General features: G+C 40.4%; 1 long non-coding RNA gene across 1 annotated transcript in view; it reads left to right on the top strand.

Annotated features, from left to right (window-relative positions):
- Positions 1–10,793, top strand: part of LOC127013590 (uncharacterized) — a 54,981-nt gene extending 44,188 nt beyond the window's left edge. The window contains exons 2-4 of the long non-coding RNA XR_007766095.1: positions 9,492–9,630; positions 10,391–10,442; positions 10,519–10,793. This is a non-coding gene — a long non-coding RNA (uncharacterized LOC127013590). The remainder of the gene's footprint in view (positions 1–9,491; positions 9,631–10,390; positions 10,443–10,518) is intronic.
- Positions 10,794–20,901: the final 10,108 nt, after the last annotated feature.

Genomic DNA, 20,901 nt, shown 5'->3' with positions numbered 1-20,901 from the left:
TGGTTCAGCCTTTTTGTGCTTTCCGGTATGGCATTGAATCATATGGTTTTTTGCACAGTGAATGCATAACATATCTTCATAATAAGTAATGGCAGTTGCAGTGTCACCTTTTTTAAGGGTTCTGAGGTTGGTTGTGTGTAATTTGTAATAAGGCAGGTGCATATCTTCAAAACCTGTGCTGTTAACACACCTCACTTTGCTGTCATGATTTTTTATTGATAATAAAAATTGTTTAATTATTGTTCAATATTTTAGTACCTTGAAATCCAAGACATACTGGCACTGTAAAAAAAAAAAAAGCAAGCTTGAATATCCCATCCTCAGATAACTTGTACTGGGGTACAGTCTTCTGCAAAGACTATAGACCTCTTCTGTTTAAGCGATCAGCTTCCTATTGATTTTTAGAGTGTTACACTCTGAATAGGAATTAGATGGTTAAATAAGTATGTTGCAATGAATCTTGCGGTATTAATCAAGAAAATAAACAAATGACAGAAATAATGAGCAAAGAGGGAAGAAGATAGAGAAGGATGCATATGGGGTTAAATCCCTAGGATCAGCTGTTTTTGCTTCCTGGCCCTGCCATGGATTGCCCGTGTGTCCACCTTTTTAGTAAAAGAAATGGATAATTTAGGGGTGGTGTTGTTTGGTTTTGGGTTTTGGTTTTTTTTTTTTCTCCCCTGTTTTGGGTTGGTTTGTTTCTTCTGATTTAGATTGCAAAGTTCTTCAGCTACAGTATCTTACTATTAGTATGTATGCCAGGTTAGTACACCCTGGGGTCCTAATTCTGTTACAGACTCAAAATAGTACTGTAATAGTGTTTAATGATGATCACGATGGGAAGATACAAGTTTAGCACTATGCATCTCAGATGCATTCCCAAAATTTTTCTTCTTTTGTGATGTGGGTGATGTTGATGGGATTCCATCATTCTGGCTGACCATAGCCACTTTTGTTGTCATTTTGTTTTGAGGCATGCTTTTTACATTCAGTTTTCACCAAAGGAAAAATGGTTGTGCAGTCTTGGAGAATTACACTAAGGGGAAATTATCTGAGGCTGGTCTCATCTGAACCATGCCTACAGCATCTTGAATTCTGTAGACTGTGCCAATGTGTGGTTGAGACTATCAGGAACTTCCCAGGTTAGGCTTGTGATTTGCAAGCAGTTTGAGTGATGGTCCAGAAGATTTAAATATCTCCAGGATACGAGCACTGGAATAGTATAAAATTATTCCTATAAGTGTGAGGACAAGAAGCATATATGAAAGGAAAAAAAAAATCTATAAAGTGGCTGATTATGGTGGTAGAAGAATAGATAAACAGTTAGGCACATAAGCCTTTTATGGGAAATAAAACAGAAGCCGCAAACTTGAAGTTTCAAGGTATAAACTCATATAGCCTGTCAACGGGAATAGTGCTGTAAAGAATTTAAAAAAAAAAACAAAACTCTTCTGTTGCAAGAACCCTAACTGTCTTTCTTTAGTGCATGTCATGTGATAAAGGATTTTCTTTTCTCTGTGTGGTCCCATTTGATTACAATGCTAGGAGTGCCTGGTCGCATTCCATATAAAATTAATTGCAGCTTTGGTTTCAGGTTGCAGTGGGGCCAGGCTACCTCTACCCCTTGCACTTGTTCACATCTTTAGATAGCTTTCCACCATGCCAGCTGGTGAGTGAATGGAGCCTTTCACAGCAAGCCTAATAGGCATGAATGGTTGAGTCACTGTCCTTGTTGGCTCTCTAGTTAATCTAGGGACAAACAAGGTCGGAGCTGCTGCAGTTGACATTCTCTTTATTGCCTGTGTTTTCAGCGTAAACACTGTGTGTAAAGGGATTTCTTCTTTTTGCCAGCTCGTTTCTGTTTCTTGCTGGTTTTGGAAGGAAAGTATTCTTTATGAAGAGGTACTAGTAAAAGCTGCTATGTGTTATGTTCATTTGTTTACTTTTAGTTTCCAGCAAAGCGGACAGTTGAATATCTCAGGTTGTGTGTTCAGGTTCCAAGTCTTACAATTTTTTATTCCTTCTGAGGTTCAGTTCTCTCTACTCACATAAATGATTTCTGCATTGCATGTGAAGTTGTTACACCAAGCTATCGCTTCATTTCTTACCTGCTTATAGGGATGCGTTTCTGAACTTTTATTTATTTATGCAGTATACAAGTGTAAATACAATTTAAAAAAAAAAGGAAGTTTATTTTCTTACAGGGAAATGTTATGGATGTGAAAAAAAAGATTTATTTTTAATACCCTTTTTGATAGATGCAAAAAGTAGCAGAAAATATATTCTAACTAGGAAATTCTATAACAATAGAAAATGTCCTTTCTATGAGTAATTTTCAATTCCATATGTATAAAACAATTCTTTTTCTAAACTACTTCTGCTATTCCTCTTATTCTAAAAGGTAAACTAACCTTAGATAGCATGTAGTAAAAAAAAAAATTGTCAGAAATGCAAATAAATTCAATGTAGTGTTTGAAAACCATGTGTGTTTTCATAAATGCTTTTGCTCGATCATGACATCTAAAAAGTTGTTTTTTTTAAGCCTTTTCTAAGCTCAAGAAGGAAACAGGAACATGTGCCAACTTTTCGTTTCCCTATTTTCTAGTTCTTTCAAAACCAAAGAAGGAAAAGTGAGTCAAAAGGGCAAAAGCAACATCCAGGAAAACTGCTCACTGACAATCTTGTCACTTATGGAGACAGGCTAAACAAAAACGCAGTTCTAGCAGTTGCTTTTCTTTTATAATGAATTGTGTGCAGTACAAAAAAATACAATTCAGTGACCGCTTCTCAGTCTTCCTACAGCAGAAAACTGTTTTACGATGAGAAATGTGGGCATTGTAGTAACGGCCTTCCCCGTAACACTGGTGTGATGCGGGCATACATGGCGAGCCCTCGGCTCTGATGGAGGCTTTAATGTCCCTGAGCTAATCAGTACCACCACCAGCATTGCTGGGGGGTAATTTCATGCTCTGCGCTCATTTAGCCTGGAGGAGCTGTGGAGGAAGGGGAGTACCTTGGGTAGGAGCATGGTGATGTCTGGTCTGCCAGAGAGGCAGGATGCCTTCCTGAGCCCCTCGGATAGAGGACCCGTGCTGTTGGTATATCTGTGCTTTATTCTGGGCCATCCTGCTCATCTGGCAATAGTGAAGTTTTGCAGAGGAAGATATCTTCTTTAACACTGAAAAGTGTTCTTTCATACAGCAAAGAAAATGAGATTATCTTCAATACCAGCTCTTATACACCTTCTGCTTCCTTGTTTTCACAATAAAACATCTTTCTGGAATCTCCCTGGGCCTCTGCCCATGTCTGTAGTTATAAATGAGCAATATGTATGTTTCACAGTGCTTAACAGGCCCAATCTAAACTTGCATAAAGAAATGCTGGAAGTAGTAGGGGTTGGCTGGGGCAGGGGCTGTCGTAACTGTAATGCAGAGGAACTGGAAGCAAACCTCCCATTAATGCTAAAGGAGAAGTTTGCCTAATTCCCTGCTAACCATGCTGAAAATGTTCCCCAAGAGACGCAGTTCAATAGTCATAATTTAATTTGATTTGTATTAACCCTCTTTGCCTAATTAAAAATGTATATAAAAAAGCAGAAGACAGGGAGAAAAGAACTGTTAATCTCTTCAGTATTTGGAGTTTACTGTGACATTTCACCAGTGCAGTAAGAGCAGGAAGAAAACAGCCCATCCTTTTGTAATTCTGCCACATCTTGGGACAGTTATCTAGCTACAGTGGTGACTGACGGACAGTCAATACTGACTTTCCTGTCTATTAATTTAAACGATATGCTACTTGTTTGCAAGAGTAGTAAGAGAAGAAATCTAACTATAGCACAGGTATGAGGCTTGCTTTAATTAGACTAAAAGCAACTTTTTTTTTGACCCTACTTCTATATTTTGTTTATGGTTGCCTTTAAATTGAGATATTTTCTTACCATGATAGCCCACAATGAAATCCACTCTCTCTCTCCTCTTTTCTCTTCTAGTATATAATTTTGTTCCATAGTCTTGTTTATCTGAATAATCCCACAGACTTGGTTTATTAAAGTCAGTAAACACAGCTACCTTTGACCAATTCTTGATGGCCTTTAGACCTTTCAAGTTTTTTTGCATTGCGCTCTCAGAATTGAGAACAAATTAAAATATTGTGTCTGATGATCCTTTATATGTTTGGTTTTTTCCAAGGATTTATGTGAAGTTTGGTGTTCCAGAGTAAAAAAGCGGGGGGGGGGGAATTTGTTCATTGCTTCGTTCTGTGTGTGGGAGCTTCCTCAAGAGCCACACATGTGATGTAGTCAGCGTGCTTCAATCTTGCTGTGTAACACTGATGATATGTTGTCTGTTCCAGGAGTCTCTGTGGCTGAAGGTCACAGGCTAAATGTTATTTCATTTGTATTGGAAAAGTACAGTTTGGAAGCTGACTAAAAGAAAAATCTGAAATCCAAAGTTGAATGATGCTCGTAGAGTTTGCACAAAGAGATGATAAAATCTCATTGTATGAAAAATCTTTTTTCTTTTTTTAATTCTGCCTTTTCAGCAATAAATAGCTACTTGAGTAGGCGTTATGTTCTGCACAGGAGTTTCCTGCAGAGGGTTTGCTGCAGATTTGTTAGCATTAAGGAATACCTTGGAAGGATTAGGGTAAGACTCTTAGCAGACTAAGTCTTTAGAGGAAGTTCTTGATAACATGTGACTGGCTTCTGACTTTTGACTTTCCCCTTTAAAGTGTTGGCATCAGCATAATTATCATGAGGCACTATAGAAAATCAAATGTTTAAATGATTGCCTCCAATTAAGAGGGTTTTTTTAATGTGCAAATTAAATGTTACATATGTAGAAGTCCTTATTGGTGGTGGTTCTTCATGATAATGACATAAAGATAGTGCTTTTCAAACCTGCTGAACTGTATCTTGATCCAACGAATAATTTTAACTGCATTGAAAGATTATTAATCAAAGAATGACATGAAAACAAAAATGAAAAGATTTCTGGATCTGACTACTCTCAGTTCTCTTCTGGTTTCCCTGTTTTGTTCATCACCCTTTTGATTCACACTAAAAAGGGGGTCTAAAACATGGTTGACTTGCCTTCATGCTGCAAGACATCCTTTTTCTTTCACTGTCAGCACGGATGCATCTCCACTAGTGCTAGCATAGTCGACTCTGAGCACTTCACTATCATCTTTGTGGAGATGAACCAAAAAGGTTTACATGAGTTTTGGGGTTAAAGTCTAGCAGGCACCTGACAGTCTCCCACTTCTTTCACTTCTCGAGCTGGTCGTGAAGTAGCAGCAGTGGGGATCACTTCAGGAGAAAGAAAATGCTGGTCACACTGCAGCAACCCTTATAAATAGACTTTCAGAAGCGAATCCAGAGCAATTCTACATTTAGTATTCCCACTGCTGTTTTAAAAAGAACTAGTAAGCTTTTGCTGGACTTTGATCTTTTTCTTTTTTTCCACTGAAAACAATCACATTTGTTCTGCTTAAAGAGAAGATTTTTGTTAAATCCCCTTGCAAATGGTCCCCGATCTCTGTTTGTACTTTGGAATCTTTCTTCCTTCCCAGCCGTGTCAGTTTGAGGGAGGAGCAAAATCACTATGGCAGCAGGCTGCTTCCCAGACGTGTCAAAGAAACCTGCCAAGTTTCATAGGTTTATTGTGTGCGGTGCTGAGATTCTCTTTTGTGTTTGTCACGTAATCAGTTGAAAATAGCAGTATTTGAACTAGGATTTCACACTCCTTTATTCTGTCCCTGGCAGGGCCACCATGTGTTTCCTCATCCATGTCAGTCTTGTGGTTGCTCCTGAGAGGATGGAAAGGAAAGGGTGGGGTAAAAGCCCTCTTAATTTGCTTCTGAAGACAAAGGTCTCATCATGCCTATTGTACTGGAGCACTGGTACAAATCGAAACAGCAGCCCCCTGAGAGTGTTCAAATGGGGTTTTCTGGGACTGTCATGGTTTTTTTCTCATTGGAAGGTCAGAAGGGCTCAGTAAAGTCAGTAACAGCAGATCAGTCTCATCTACGCTGCAAGACTGAGCTTTTTTTTTTTTTTTTTTTTTTTTTTTTTTTAAATCATGTCAAGGGGCAGCATTCCCAGCAGAGCAGCTATCCCTGTTCAGCCAGCTAGTCCTACTGGGAGCAGTGAAACTCTGTGATAGATGCTCCTCTTGTAGGATGTGTTATTGCCATTGGGAAAACACTTCCACAGCTGTTGGCATGTGCTGACTTCAATCGGCCAAATTAATTTCCTTGCTCTGGTTTGGACTCATTGTTTCAAATAGCATCTGGGAGATGCTGGGATGCCATACCTGGTCACAGGTTATGTACTCTTCCAGGCTGAGGGCTGTGGGAGTGTGATCACACTGTTGAAACACCTGCCCCTCTGGACTGCACATCTGTAAGGAGCACCCTTGGATCTGATTTTTGGGGCATCCCCACAGGTATTCAGTTCTGCAGTGCAGACAAGTCCTGAGGCTCCAGTTGTGTCAGCTGCTTCCTGTGATAATGACATCAAGTCAAAAGGATGACCTAGCACCTTTTCTCATAAGTGTGTTGTGCTTCATTTTTGGGACGTCCACCAGAGAACATAGGTGGTGCTCCATGCCCATACACTGGGTTTTGACGTATGCCCGTGTTTTGATTACTTAATGTAAGTTACAGGCTACTGTATTGATTCCCTATCAAATGGCTGAGTTTAATTTCACCTGTGTTTGAAGCCAAAGCTGCCTCCGTTAAATGCTTAGAATTGTTCTTCAGAGGCATCCATTTCTTTCTACTGATCGTAGGGGAAACACAAATTCCTAGCTTAAGTTCTTTGAGTCACCCTGTTGGTCTGTGTACCCTTGCAGTGCTGAAATAAGTCATTTGAATCCAGCCCGTACTCTTTGAAGTGCCTGATTTAGAGCCTTTTGTTGCATTGCTCTTTTGTTACTTGCCATTTTTCTCCCTTTTGTATCGACAGCAACAAAGAAACCCTTATTTCAGTGCAATTCCATCAGTCATGTATAGAAATAGAGCAAATACCTAGGAAATCAGAATGGATCCCAGAAGGGCCTTGTGGCAATTTCTGTTCCAACTTCAAAAGGTACCATTTACATAATGCAGCATCTTCACTGGAATGAATACACCGTGATTTAATGCAAGACCTTTTGTCTTTTATACCTTACATTTAAATAATAGATGCATAAAAAAATAAAATAAAAATACCTGAAAGAGTGATGTTTGGTTAATGAAGCTGTGAAATTGAAGCTTGTTTCTGATGTACAGCATCAAAAGGAGTTTTCATTCTTATTTTAGCAAGCAGTAAGAGGCAGGTTCATATTAGCTGATCTAATCCAGTCCAACTTTATGTTATCTTAATCTCAGCTGCTCCCCATACTCAATTTCAATTTGTGTATTACTGGGCTCCCTCTGGTCTCCTCTTCTCCTTCCCTCTGGCTGTTTAAGATTGTGGACAGTTTAGAGTCACTCTCTTCTAAGACAAGCATGGACATGAAAGGTAAGTGTCTGTTCATCCTTTTCTTGGCTTAGACCCGTACCCCTGCCTTGTAAGGACCTCTCTAACATCTCTAGCTCTTATAAGAAAACAGTACTTTATTTCCATCAAAAAGTGCCTTCCATACTGTTTTGTCTTTTTACCACAATTGGATAATTCTATGGGTCTCCCTCTGTTCTAACCAAAGGCTTTAACCACACTGCAGATGCTTCTCTATATAGAACTTCTACAGCCTGCAACCTCCTGTAGACTTCCCTCCTTATATAGGTTTCCCATCCAGTTATTCTTGCTTTTATTCATGGCTGTGGGGTGGTTGTTTTTTTTTTTTTTCCCCCTGAAGCTTTTGGGACTACTTGCATTAGCTTCCACCTCTGGCTCCCCCCATTCTCAATTCCCTCTTAAGCCTTCCTCAGTGGGAGAGTGTTTTCTTTATAAGCTACAAGCAGCCCAGAAAGGCACCCTTGCAGCTTTCACTCACTACGACTGTCGCACATACCTCCATGAACAGCTAGCTTAAAGGAAACCACTTTCCAAAATGTTAAATGTTAGCAAAGCTCACCCGGCACATGCTTGATATGCCATCTGTTACAAAGAGGAATGAAGCTGCAGTGGAGAAAGAACACACTGAGAAGGAGAATAAATCCTATTTCTTACTCTGTGCCACTCTGTGCTCTGCGTATCCTGCCATATCATCATTTTTCTAACTACTTCAGGTTTCCTTTGCAGATTTGACTTTCAGCCTTTTCCTAATGCATGCAAACAGACTTCACAACTGCTTGTATACTGCATCTCAGGCAGCAGTCATCTATACTACCCTTTTAACTGGAAGTGTGGTGCTAGCAAGTCCCAGCTGCTCTTAGAACAGATGATATCAAGACTCTTGTAGGCAGAAACATAAGTCTCTTCTGCCTTTCTAAGGCTCATTGTACACTGGCCTTCAGGTATATCTTTCCAATTCTGAACTGGTCCCCTAGTAATTTCCTTTTGGCCTTATTTTTCTTAATCAGATGATTGAGGACAGCTAAGGTTCACCACTAATTCTAATTACCATGCCTTATATGTCCCAATTGCAATAAATCTCAGGCTACATTGTTCTTTGGCATTCAAGTGTATTGTGTTGATGCTATGAAGAAGGCCAAAAAAATTCTAATGAGTCTAAGCCTGTTCCTTGCAGGAAATTTCTTCTTTGGCCCTTGCAGTTGCTGTCAACTGGGTAGCTGTAGCGATACCTCCTATATTTTCAGTCTCTCCTTTTTTTTTGTGTGTGTGTGTGAGCATGTGCCTAACAGAGGAGAACATGGCCAGCTTTCACATGGGAAGCAGAAGTTCAGATTCTGGATGCTGTTTCAGCCCATGTTCATTTCTTAAAACACAGTGTCCCAAAGACTAAACTATAAGCTTGAATGGGGTAGGATCCCGCTCATGCTTTTGAGGTTGGGAATGGTGCAGAACAGTAGATACATCAAGATTCTCTAGGACTAGTGATTTTTTTGCTCACCTATCCCACCAGTATCGAGATGAGGATTTTCAACAGGTTCCTCCTGTTTGTTACAGACTATATTTTATGTCCTTTTAAGGTATTTGCTACAGAGTGAGCACTTCACAAGAAATGCCCTTTCAATCAAAGACTTTTCCATCTCCCTGTGCCCACCTTCTCTCTCAGCACGAGGAATGGTAACTAAAGGTATGGGGTTCTGTAAAATGGAAAGTGTGAAACCACGTGCAACTGCCTTGCATGTTTTTGACTAATCTGAGGACAAATGCTTAAAACCACAAAAAGACTTACTGCCCTATGCATGGCCTCACTGAATCCTGGTAGTACAGGCCCCCTTCACACGGAGTGCGGGCTCTTTACGTTAGCAGTAACTCAAGAACCTCTGTTAATAGCTTTCAGAGAGGCTAGACAAACTTTTTAAAATTGTAAATCTGGAATCAAATTTTTGTTTGGGGGTGTGTATATTTTTTTTGTTGTTGTTGTTTTGTTTTTGTTCAGGTCAGCTACTTAGGATGTATGCTGGAAACCAAGAGGCTATTGGAGCATGATAGCAGTGTTTATGACTGCATCAGACTCTGATAATAGCCAGCTTTCAGACTGGTTCAGCTGTCAGGAATACCATGTATATGACTTGAATGTAAGTATTTGTGAATAGAACACAACTGTTTGCTGTTTCCGTATTTATACAAAAAGAGATTTATAATCATTGTAGATAGTGAATCTGCCTTTCTTTGGATTCAGAATTATACTTTGCTGTAGTTTGAGGGGCCTGCAGACATGCTCTCACAAAGGCATTACCCTAGTAATACCAAGTTTACCACAGTCAGTGAATAAGTGAGATGTAAACGAGATCAGAATCCAGGTCATGGTATATACTGCACATTACTGTCTACATAAGGGAAATTATTCTGCTTTCCTATCTGGTTATGGTAAGACTAGTACGTCACTAGGAGTTTTGCCAGGGGAAATCCGTATGTCTGACACTTCTAAGAGATCAGAGCTACATTAGAAACTCTTCAGTTACTAAAATGCTGTTGAACCTTATTGATGCAGATACAGGGAGAAAAGATTTTGGTAGCATAACTGAATGCAGTTCTGAAGGTTAGAAATGTGCAGCGCTGCAGTTCAACGCACCTGCAGAATCCCTGGAGTCTTCAACCCTTCAGAGGTTTCAGTAAGAAATAAATTACAGAGCAGCTCCAAATAAGGGAGAACTGGAAGAATCTTGTTTCCTTTGTTTAGAATAGTGTCAAAGCAGACTGTAAAAGGGAAGAACAGTTCATACCTCTTTTTTTGAATTCACAGCTCTCTTGTTTCTTTCTAGTATGTAACATAAGCTGAAGGATTAATTTGTTTTTAAGTGGTTTATTCTTTTTTAATGTCTCTTTTAAATACAGATTGACTATCCTGGAAGGGGTTACTGCAGAACGGGAGAGTAAGTCCCAGAGGGTAAGAATTCAGCAAGGGAAAAGGATATTTCATCCGGATGCTAAAACATTAGATTGAATTAATTGCTCATTTACAGGGCAGGCAAAAGGCTTGGAGAACATTGGAGATGCTGGGTCAGCAAGAGGAAAAAAGAATGGTGGGAAGGAGAACTTTATCAGTTTGACTCTTTTCTGTATGATTGCTGCTCCCAAGTGGATTAGAGAAGTCCTGCTATAGGAATTAGAGGGTAGGGAGGAGGGAATTGCCAACTAGAGATATCCCCGATCTCGTTTATAAACAAGATTGATAACAAAGCAATTCTGAATTGGGGGAAATGCCAAAGTGTTTTTTGTCCAGCCTGCTCATCTCCTTAGCTGCTCTTCTTCATATACTCAAATAATTCACTTCAATAGGTAGAATAAAGCTTATTTCATTGAAATATCAAACTGCTGCTGGGAAGGACTGGTGAAAATAAATTGCATTTGCATTTCTCATAGGGATCATATGTGGCAGCCAAAGTACTGTCACTGTTTCAATATTAAAACACTACCAAGGTCTTGTCCCTGGCTTTGGAGGTTCAGATGTGATGTGGCTGGTGCTGTGATAATACAGAATAATGAAAAACCTGAAGAAGGTGACACATTTTTACACAGCACTTGAAACTGTTGTAGGGAGCAATTATTACTTGTTGTGTTAATATTTGGTTTTGATAAAAATGACGGCCGTATCGAGACAGATGTGTTGCGTGAGTCGCAAAATGGCAGGTTCTGATATAACACTTCTGACAGTGAGTGCTTCTGGAATGCCTAAGGAGAATGTGTACGGTGTTTCTACTTTTACAAGAAGTTGAGCAGCACACCAATCTCCATTCCCTCCTAGAGCTGGAAAATTCATTCTATAAGGAGGAAAAAAATTCAACTATTGTTAAGCCAAGTAGTTCTATGGGATGAAGGATCTGCCTGTTGATCAGCGGCTTCTTAAGCTTTGTGTCTCTTGATGGATTTTCTGATGTCTAAAGTGGTTTGAGTTTTGAGGGAATCCTTTTCTGTCTTTGAGATGTTTGTTTTCCTGCTATAAGGATTTCTGGGTTGTACTCATACAGACCCTTTTGGTTAGGGGCTAATCAGTTTTTCCTTTCTTTTTCTTTAAACATGTTGGAACTAAACACTTTTCTCCCCTTCTAGCACGTTTGGTTGAAACTGGTCAACACGTCCTGAGACGTGAACACGCATGGAAAATCAGACAGATTGGAAATACATAAACCTTCTAGGCCAGTGACATGAACAGGAACATTTGCTTTACATTTCATTTTGCCAGGCTTGGAAAAAACCATTGTCAAGACTGGCTGGTAGCTTTAGCAGTCATTGAGGCAGCTGAGCCTCTATGTCTGAACCAATTACTATGGTTTTAGCGGGATTGGGCAAAAAGGCAGTTCAACCCAAACTGCTTTATTGGCATGACTAGTGTCGCAAGCTTTGCTAAAAGGCATGGTGCCACTAGGGATTTGAGAGATTCAACATGTCAAAATTATTTTGGTCTTAAAATAAGTGCCATTTGATACTTGATTCTGCAATGATTAGAACTGGAGAAGGTTTTGATCTCTGTTCCTGATCTTGGAGGTTCAGATAAATAGTCTTGCTAATGGCAGCGTAACACTGTGTCAGCTATGCAGCTGAGGAATAAGGGAAAGCTCAGTCTTGTCATCTAAAAACTGACAAAGGCCAAACAACAAGGTTCTTCCCGGTGTCTAGAGAGAGTCTAGAAAATAGAATTTGACTTTAGGACACAAGGCACAAATCCCGAACAGAGTCTTTTCTAAAACTGAAAGAAAGGCAAAATCCTTGCAAACGGTCTGTTAATTTGCAAGTAATTGCTGTAATAGAAAAGTGCTCAGTTAGCTGAGATCTTTGCTTACTATTTAGAATGACAATGCAAAGAGTTAAATCCTATTTTCTTTCAATCCAATATTAAAACAACATCAAACAATGCCCCAGAAAATGTATGTAAATTATAAACAGGCTGGTTTGTACTTCTCAGAGTCTAGTGTTGTGTACTGGAAAATGTTAGGCTGATAAAGAGTAAAGGGCTGCACTATTTTAAGCTCTCTTATCCAGTCAGCTGACTAAAACTGTTTTATAGCTAGAACAGAGCATCTGGGCTGGTACACATAGCATTCATCAGTGACTCTAAATCTGTGAAAAAGAGCAGGGAAACAACAAGCTTGGAATAGATTCTGTCAAGCCCACAACATCTGAACAATATGTAGTTAGAAAACCCCACTGATGCTCAGAAATCACAAGTATCTGCCAGTCCTTCAAGATTTTTCTCTGCGAGCATGTGCTGTTTTTCTGAAGTTCCTATGTGCCTTCTAAAAAAAAAAAAAAGTGGAAGATGGAACATACTGTACTGAGCAGCAAAGCAGCGAAGCCAGGATTGAAAGAAGGAAAACAATTCAGACTGGGACACTTCTGCTATCTCCCAACTTATAGTTTGCATATAAAAAGGATGTTAATTTCGGTTGTTTTCTTTGCTCCTCTTGAAGTTTTAATGTCAATACCAGGTGACTGATTAGTGCCCTGTTGCTCCCATCTAAAACCTCCAAAGAGGTCATGGAGTTTATAAAGGATTGTCTGCCCGGGGCAGGTCATCTGCTAACAGATGTAGCTCTTAATCTTGTCCGTGGCTTTTAACCTGAGCTATGTCTTCCAGTCACTGTAAGAGGCTCAGTAGTGCAGTAACATGTGCCTTGGTTTCCAGATTCTTAATTAAGAAAATAAAAATCCAGAAATTTACCACTTCAATATCCTTTCCCGCAAAGAGCCCCTATATAGCACTTAAATTGCTACTTTTGGTCTTAACAGAGGATTTTTGACTACATCGATGTTTACTAGAACGAATTGAGGAATCCTGAAACCAGATCTGCATTCACAGAGTAGGGAGCTGAGTTAAAACAGACCTAATATTAACTAAAAATACTACTTTTTTTTTTTTTTAACCCCACAGGTACAACAAAATAGAATCCTTGCTCCTTTTCAACATCAAATTATATCACGAACTGCTCAGTTATATTCATTAGAAAGGTGAAGAAAAATGTAGAGAAAGCAATACTAGTCTCTATTTTGGGGTGGCTGTGTAATTTTGCATCCTTACTCATATGGGTTTTATTTTCAAATTCCAAGTACTTTTCCAACTGAACTTGAATAGAATATAGCACTCTTGAGGCAGTATATATTTTCAGAGAAAGGCTGTCCAGTGGAGGATGTTGAAATAAAAAGGTGCTGTAAGTGATAATGCTGTGGGCTGATAGCGCTGTGAATTTTCTGCTTTTGGTCTTGAAACCAACAGGACTTAAGCGGAGGTGAAACATGGTGTTGGATAGAAAATGTAGAAGCCAGCTTTGGGGGTTCTTTTAAACTTATCTCCTTTGTAGATACTTCACGGCAGACATTTGTTCTTGCCTCTGCTTTCTGGACACATCACTATGAAACTTTTGGGAAAACCCTTGCTTTAAGGAAATACCAGTGTTCCACTCCTCGGGCCTCTTCCCACTCCCTTGCTGCAGGGGTGGGATGGGGAGAGGCTGCAGAGCTTCAGTTTTGCGTAACTCCGAGCTCATGGGCAGCCTTGGTGGCCTTGACCAGGCTGTATCTGTCGACTGGACTACTGCATCTCCAGAAACTGCTGTAAATTGTGGCTGGGGCTGACGCAGAGCAGCTTGGGGGTCTGGAAGGTGCATCTAACCCTGTCTCTCCAGGGAGCGCAGCTGAGGACTGGTCCTCTGGAGGTTTGCCACCTCTGCTTCCCCGTCTTTCCCTGGGCAGAGCTGATCTCTGAGCAGTTCATCATGTGTATGTGAATATAGACATGTTAAATTGCCTCCCACTCACCTGCCCTGCATGTGCTGTGTAGATCGGAGAGCAAACTGTTGGGAGAGGGTGACTGGTTTATTCCAAATATACACCATGTAGCACTGTAAGTTCACAGCAGTTTCCAGGGCTACCTTTCATTTATAAGACCATCACCAACAGTGAGATCGGGCTGTGGAAGATCACCTTCCTCTCTGCGGAGAAGGGTGGAGAAATTCCGTGACTCTGGATGCTGAGCCTGCCAGGGATGGTATAATGGTGGTAGTAAACGTTTTCTTGGTCACGGCAGTGGTGGCTCTGAGCTGTCACGCTGTTAGTGAGCGTAGGTTGGCTTTCCAGCTCGGTGTGTGAGGGGGAAGGTGTCGCAACAAAACTCTAAGGCCCGAGAGCTCAGCTCTAGCATGGGGCTTTCCCCTCTCCCATTGTCTGTATGTGCGCTCTGGGTCTGTTGAGATAATTAGTCCTTTTTGGGCAATTCTCTTCTCATGTAAGTGCTGTGATACGGAGTTACAGGCAGTGCTCTTCATAAAAACGTGTCTGGCATAACAATGCACCACTAAGCAACATGAGATTGTTTCAGCCGGGTGAAGCTGGAAGGTGTCCATCAGCACTGTCAGCACCTCACTGCCCACGTGGGAGGGAGGAGGTAGCCATGGCAGTGCAGGTAAACGGAGACGGGCAGAAGGAGCAGGCTGTCCTGGGATCGAAATCAGGAGATATGCAAAATTGAAAGAGGCTTCTTGTCTGCACGTTTATCCTAGGGTGTTTGCTTTTACAGTTGGCGTGCTGTGAGCGATTATATTTTCCCCACCCTATCGTAGCAGTCGCTGCCAACCTCATTAAACAAGTATCTCCTATCTTTGGCTTGCTGTGGAGTGGGTGGACTGACTCCCACTGTGCCTGATCTGGTTAGTTACTAATCCCGGTTCTTGCCTGATCCCTGCTCATTACACAAATAACACAGGCTTGGAGATCACTTATCGAAACTGCTTTTTATTGTTTTTTTAATGCAGGACTAAGTGTTGCAAGCAAAGCAACTACAGGTGCATGGGTGAGATTGAAGATGGAATTTTATTAGGGGAAAGGGAAACTATTTATGGAGTTGAGTTACGTATAAAACAGTTTGCTCCTATGGCAGAAACAGAGGCGGGTGACCCCACCCCATGCTGAAGGACCTGTTCCTGCCAACTAGGGAGTTTGCTATTCATGTATAACCCTGTTCAGATTTCATACCTGCCCTGTTGTGGACCTGTAAAAGGCTATTCTTTGCTCACCTTCTACAGATTCACAGGCTTGTTTAATGTTGGACGTGGGAAGAATTCCTACTTTCTGCAGCTCTCCACAAGCTTTTCCTAAACAATGATTCCCAACCACAGGTTGTTTTCTGAGGTGGGATGGAAGGCTGAATTTGGGAACTGTGGATTGAATGTAAACTGCAAGCTGAGCTGGAGAGGTTTGGAGGATATCTCTTCCATTAAGGTTTCAAGCTGAGGCCGTTGTATGGGTCTTATTGTGAATATCAGATGCAAAACACACTGAGGTGCTACATTTGTTGTTTTTTGTGTTTGTGCATGTTGAATAGAAGTAAGACAGAGGAAACGATGATAAGACTGAACTAATAGTTACTTGGTCAAGGGATGTACTTAGATTTTGTTGTTGTTGCTTTCTGCTCTACCGCAACATGCATTGCAGCACCTCTGTCCAGAATAACACACTGCGGGAAGAAATTAACTCGTCTTTGCTATATGGAAATTGGGATGTGATTTCTATTGTATTTGTAGGAAGGGGAATGAAGCTGCTTGTGACACAGCTATTAAATTTTCTTTTTGCCACTTGTGCCCTTTTGTTATGGATTAATTGTACTTGGCATCAACACAGCTTGGTAAGGGTTATAGAAAGCTGAAATTTTATAATTGGAAATATCCGAAGCTATCTTATTAAAGCAAGTCTTGCCAACCAAACTCTATGTGAACATGGCTTTGTCTAGTTTTGCTCTTAAATAGCTGAGACCTTGGAGTCAATGTAATTCATTGTGTTCTATGTAAATGAGGCTGTACTAAATGACTAACGCATGTTATCCACGTAGATCTGAGATGAGGTGTCTGGGGGAAAATGATAGTATCTGACTGATAACAGCTACCCACCAGGGAAGTCCCTGGCCTTCATTTCTATAAAGATATGAACGCAAATGTATTATTACATGACTAAAAAGCCAGAGGAAGGAATTCTTCTCCCTGCCCTTTTTTGAGGGCACTCAGGTCTTTATCCTTCCAGCCAAGAGCAATTTTTGCAACAATCTGTCTTCTTGAGGGATTAAGTCAGTGTCAAAGACAGGGGAGGCAGAACTGTTAATTGCAGGCAAATCAGTTGGGGTAAAAATGCAATTAGAAGAGACATTGTGGGAATTGGCAAATCCCAGGCACAGTTTCTTTATACCAAGATTTTCTATACTTTGATTCATGTGTTCGGACTTGCTAAGCTACTCATTTGGTAAAGCCTGTAACAAAAAGGGAATTTATCAGCAATTTATGGTGAAGACATGGAAAACTTCTCAGGCGTCTCATGTCAAATTGCACATCTTTCACCTGCTAGTGCACTTGTTTAAGGTTGTGTAGACCTACCTATGCCTGGACTATTTTTAAAGGTACACACTCTCAAGCAGTTGACAAAAACTGCTGTATGAAGAAGACTATATGAAAACAAACTTTCAGCTAAGGATACTTCGGGGCTGAAACATAGATGACTGAACTGGATTAATCACTTGTTCACCTAAAAGAAAATATGATGCCTGAAAGGGCAGGGTCCATTATTAGAATAGATGTTTTGTAAGTAGTATTCTTGTACGAAGAACTTGATTCAGAAAGGTTCCTGTGTAACTCCATTTGAATCAGGTTTCGTGCAGTTACAGAGTTCCTACTCAGATCTGGACCTGTGCTTCTCATCACCACGGCCATCCTTTAGAAATCATCTAATGCAAAATTAAAAAAAAACCCAAAAACATTAAAATTCATACAGAGAGAATACTGAAATAAAATGTATATAAAGAAAGATCTCTTAGAATACACAAACAGTAACTCATACAGCTGAAGTAGTGAAGCTCCTATGTCTCTTAGACCCTTCTCCTCCCTTTCCAATATTCACAAAGGTATTAACTTTTTTTTTTTTTTTTTTTTTTACCTTGATGGGAAGACTGAATACAGGATTTCTGTTACGGAGAAACTGATGAAAGAAAATTTGACTTTAAAAAGACTGCTTTCCAAGCTCTTGGGTCTCTGGCTCCCTCAAATTCAAATACCTTAGAATTCAAGCTGTGATGTACAAAGTTTTGATGTTGAGTTCAGCATCTATGTGACTAGAGCTCTAGATCTGGTGTGAAGAGATACTAAAGTGCTCACAGGCTGTTCGTACCTTACTAATGCTTCCTCTGATAAAAAAAGGTAAATGCCACGGCATTTGCAATTCATCTACCACCTCCAGGCATACTGTTTAGGATTGTAAAAAAACCCCAAACAAATCTGGGGAGGGGGAAATAGTTGAGAGTTGATCTGTGACTGAAAATGAAAAATGTGATTTGGCTAGAACATAATTAAGATCACGTTATGTGGAACAGATTCACCAAACAGGAGTGTCAGTTCTGATCTCCATTCCCTGTCTGATTCTTGGTAAAGCCTGAATAGGACATTAACAAGATATGTCTATCTCCTTTTGTACGAAATGGCAGAGTATAATGAAGAGATTTGTGAAGAATCTGTAACACTCTAAATAAAAAAAAAACAACCCTTGGGAATGAAAATGACTTCTGAACAGTACCTGCCCTGAACTCTGCAAGAGGGGTTGTGTGGTGGGTTTTTTTGTGTTTTTGTTTGTTTGGTTGGTTGGTTGGTTGGTTTTTCTTGTTTTGTTCTTGTTTGTTTGTTTTTTTAAATACTGTTGCAAGTGACGTAGTATCTCTAACCTGGGTTGTGGCATTTATACTCCATCTAGTTCACCGTGCCTTTTCTCACACTTCCACAACCCATACTGTAGTCAGAAGAGTGGCTGCAGCTTGTTCAGGTAAACCTGAGCTAGTCTGGAAGTAGCCAAACTAGCTTAAGAAATAGAGATGTGGCAACATAAAGCATCTTTAGCTTCCAGAATGGTGTGTTGTGTTTTGTTTTTGTTTTGTTTTTTTGTTTTTTTTAATCTAGGTTTCCACATGAATGCTGCTGTAGTTGAAGCATTGCTGGTGCTTGTTCATGTGATTTCATGCTTGGCTAACACTGATGGAAGTCAGTACTCCTGGGTGCCAGAGGTCCATTCTCCCACCAAGAAAACTTTTGTGAAACCAGTCCTATCCTTTTTCTTGAGCCAATAATAGTGATTGTACAGATGACTGCTGAGTTGAATCTGCTTGCTGATACAGATGAAGGCTAGTTATGAGTTTGGATTGGCAGCAGGGAGCGTGGCTTGCCCCTTGTCACAGCAGTGTGGTCTTAAAACAGCAGTGCAACAGTGCCCTGAGCTGGTTTCAAGCTGACTCAGACAAGCCTACACAGGGTGTAGTTACAACTTTGGTCTCCGTGTGTGCAAACCTGAAACGTTAGAGGTGTCATGGCATGGCAAGAATAAAATTCTAACTCAAGTAGTATTAATGATGCTGGATTCTGGACTGTGCTCCTTCCACAATCAACTTGACTTAAGTTGAAAAGAAGCAATATTTTTCCCTGCTGCTATAGTAACTGAGTTTTAGATGTGTCTTCTCTTGAATGCAATCCAGAGCATTAGGTATCATGTGCCTAGGATTGATATGTAGGAGACAAAGGGTGCTACAGATGACTTTAAAGAATGTGCTGGGGCAGTTTAAGAAGTTACTACCTGCAGCTGTCTGCTCTGCCATTCTGTAGGAGTTTCTAGCGTCCATATCAGAGCTGGCAAAGGCGATATGTACCCACACTAAAGCTACCTCAGATCATAACCTGGTGTTGTAGCTTAGACTCATAATGGCTCTGACTCATGTTTGCAGGGAGATTTAGCTGCTGCTAAACAGGGTCTGCCCCATCCCCATACAAAAGGTTGGAAGGGAGAGCTGAACAGGACTCTTAGTTGCTCCTGAACTGTCCCACTTTACACTGGTAACATCTGCAAACTCTGGCAGCTGAGGTGTGGATACACATCCTCTGCAGCTGCCCCTGTTACAAGGTGACAGCCGTTGTAGAGGAAGTGTTGGGCAATGGGAGATAGCCCCGTTAGCTGGCCCAGCCAAACCTGCCTAAGAAAAGGAGCTGGAGCTGTGCTGTGTCAGACCATACAGCATTGTGGCTGTGGTGCAGGCACGTGTTCCTGTCTGCCAGTGTTGCTTTGCGAAGGCAACCTTTCGGCAGAGATGTAGAATAATAAATAGGGTGTGCAAGAGGCAAATTATTTAACTGTGACAGCAAGGTTCAGCAAGGGTTTGTTTGTGGCATCTCTAGATGTCTCAGAAGGCTGCAAATAGCTGGTGTGTGGAGCAGGCAGTTATCTAAAGTCACCAGTGTTGAACTACTTAAAACTCACCAACGTGTAATGCTGAGGAAGAGGAAATTCTGAATGCAGCTGGTCACATGTCTACTCAGGCTAAGAGGTTTCAAGGTGACAATCTGGGACCCTACAACCTAAATTCTGCTGAAGTCCTTCAATTTGGAGTTGTTCTCCTTCAAGGCCTCAGGGAAAGACTACCTGCTTGAGTAATCTACTCGGCTGCTCATGAGTAACATGATTAAACTCTTAGAGCTGCACCAAAGCAGCATGGGTTGCTGCTATCTGGCAAAATAAAGGCGGAAAACTTGATCCTTCTCTTTATTCTCATTTTCACAGCACTTAAAGCTCTACTAACATTTTGCATTGGGATACATGGTGTATAGACTTTTATTAACCAACAACAGAAAAATCTTTAATTTGCATGTATTAGAATGAAAGGGTTTCTGTGGTCAAGATTAAGAAAACCAGTGGCAGTGTTTCTGTACCTCTCTGTTTTAATGGTATGGTTCTTTTGATTAGTACTTAATTTTGCATTGAAACCTGACTAAATTGATTTCATGATTAAAAAAAGGAGCAATCAAAATTTTATACTTAGAAAACCCCTCTGAACCAAAGGTCTGGGAAATGGCTTAGCCTGAATTCTTAACTCTGTGGTCTTATATCTGCCAGTGGAAATAAGGCCCAAGAGCAGGTTTTGAAGTAAAAAGAAAGTATTCAATCTAGTTTCTTTTAGAAGTAACTATAAAGACCATGCTGTTCTTCTGAAGGGATACCATTTTGACAGAAAATAACTTCTACTTTTCCCAACATGCATAAATATTTAAGTTTTCTAGCATGAAATATTAACAATGGGAGGAAAAAAGACACTATCTCAGTTTTGGGGTTTTTTTGCCATAAATAAGAAGGGAAAAAGAGAGTTTAAATTATTTAAGTCATTCTATTAAAACAAGTACAATTATCTTCATGCCTGACAAGTATCATATGTAACCTTATGTATCATATGTAGGGGTGAGAACTGTAAGCTGAGCAGGTTTCATTCTACCTTGTTGGAAATATTTATGATCAAGCATTGCTGAACAGCCTTGCAAAGGTCAGCACATGACTGATTGCTAGATCTG

This window comes from Gymnogyps californianus, chromosome 2, assembly GCF_018139145.2.
Source record: "Gymnogyps californianus isolate 813 chromosome 2, ASM1813914v2, whole genome shotgun sequence".
Lineage (NCBI taxonomy): Eukaryota > Metazoa > Chordata > Aves > Accipitriformes > Cathartidae > Gymnogyps > Gymnogyps californianus.
The sequence above is the reverse complement of the archived record's forward strand: the minus strand, read 5'-3'. Positions and strand labels throughout refer to the sequence as shown.